Source organism: Nematolebias whitei, chromosome 3, assembly GCF_014905685.2.
Source record: "Nematolebias whitei isolate Nwh7 chromosome 3, NemWhi1, whole genome shotgun sequence".
Classification (NCBI taxonomy): domain Eukaryota; kingdom Metazoa; phylum Chordata; class Actinopteri; order Cyprinodontiformes; family Rivulidae; genus Nematolebias; species Nematolebias whitei.
This window is the reverse complement of record NC_056500.1, coordinates 1,263,040-1,264,978: the sequence shown is the minus strand read 5'-3', so window position 1 is coordinate 1,264,978 and position 1,939 is coordinate 1,263,040. Positions and strand designations below refer to the sequence as shown.

The 1,939-nt window shown below is 43.7% G+C and overlaps 1 protein-coding gene across 1 annotated transcript in view; it reads right to left on the bottom strand.

Moving 5' to 3' along the window:
* The window catches only part of sept3 (septin 3), a gene marked incomplete in the record, with an annotated part of 16,041 nt that extends 15,382 nt beyond the window's left edge, over positions 1–659 (bottom strand). The window contains 1 exon segment of the mRNA XM_037697855.1: positions 483–659.
* Positions 660–1,939: the final 1,280 nt, after the last annotated feature.

Genomic DNA, 1,939 nt, shown 5'->3' with positions numbered 1-1,939 from the left:
CTGCGTGAAGCAGACGGTAACTTCCTGCCTGTTACTGCTGAGATGATGATAACCTGCGTGAAGCAGACGGTAACTTCCTGCCTGTTACTGCTGAGATGATGACGAGCTGGTCTGTTCTCAGCCGGTCACAGATCCAGACCACACAGCTCACTGAGGCGGTGACTGTCACTTTTACTCCTCTCTGTGGCCATGATGAAGCTCCCCAACCCTCCTCCTCCTCCTCCTCCCCCTCTTCCTCCTCCTCCTCCTCCTCCTCTCTGTTGTGCTCCTTGTCTCTCAGCATCACCTGCCCTGAACAATCAAGCGTGGCTCTGCTTCTTCTCCGCTCACCTTCAGACAGGCTGAGGACTTCATCGTGCAGCAGAAAGAAACAAATATGACAAAATGTTCAGAAAACCAGCGGCTCAGTCGACCATTGTCTGTCTCTCGCAGCTAGCTGCTAACGGTGGCTAACGGCGCGCGCGAGCAACCGTCACACTCACCGTCCGGTAAATTATGGGTTTTCTCTCAGCAGGTCCGGTCCAACTGAGCTGGGTGCTCAACTCTGAGGTGCTCGGACGAGAGGAGCCGTCTTCTGCTGAGCTGCAGCTCCTTCTTCTCTCCTTCCTTCCGCCGAGAACTCTCTTTTGTCTGTTTCCAAGGCGACCAGAGGAGAGGGAGAGGCCAGATGCAGAGCGCATGCGCAGTGTGACCAGCGCTTTGAGGGACACTTGTCTCTTGGCAGTGATGAACTATTTATAGGTTTGGGTCGTGTCATAACTACGTGAGAGGAAGTGTAGTAAAAACTATTTCACTTAAAATACTGACATTTTAAATAATAATAATAATACTTTATTTATAAAGCCCTTTAAAACAACCACAGCTGCAACAAAGTCCTGTACATATAAAATGAAGAACATTTAAACACGTAAAACAGTTGTTAAACTATTAAGATCAATAAAAACAGTGCAGAGCAAAATTCAGTCTGTGCTAAAGGCCAGAGAGTAAAAATGTGTTTTGTTCAATAAATCACAAACTACCTGTCAACAGAAGATGAACAGTTAAAGCAAGACAGGTTTCAAAATAAAATCCTTAAATATGAGATTTAAAAGGCTCAGAAATAGTTTGTATTTAGTCGTCTATACATGCGTAGTTTTACAACAACAAATGGTAAACTGCATTTCTTCAAACTCATCATAACAAGTAACAAATAAAGTTATACATTTGTTAAATTAAAGAACTTTTAGGAGGGGAGAATAGTTTGTCAAGTAAATTTTTGGTTATGATGCATCAACTTGTCAGCTGAAAATATAAGAATGAGGCTAGCTGCTTTTATGGAAGCAGAAAAAAACATTTGTTTGTGTTGAACTTCAAAGTTTAGTTCAGTTGATGCAATTCAGAAAAAAAAATTCCCCACAACGAATCCAAAGCAAACCACGGATCAGCCTCGGTCACTATGATGTCATTATTGTTAATAGATTAACCTTTAATTGGAGGTTTTATAAAAACTTGATCCAGCTGGAGCTCAGCTGCACGTCCAGGATGTGCTTAAAGTTTGTGAATTTAAAGCAGCTTTCTTACCTTTTGAACATATTTTTATGTTTTTAAAGCCATTTTAAATGATCATTGTTAAAGGCTGAACTCATGTATCTGCAGCTTGCGCCTCATTTTAAAGGAATCGGGAGCAGTTTTTATGCTGCACAGTTAAATGCCGTGCAGCTGATCTCTGTGGCTTCTACTCACACGTGACCTCAGAGCTGCTCTCGTTTTGGCTCTCCACTTCCTCTCCGCACGTTTTACTGCGTCTGAGTGGACGACCGCTTCGACACGTCTTCCCAGAGTTCTTCACGTTTCATAGAGAGCCCTAACCAACGCCGTCAACACGTCTCTTCAGCGTGTCTGTTACTCTGCTGATAAGGGTCCTCTTCAACTGCCCCCCCTTCATCTGAGCTTCCACCCC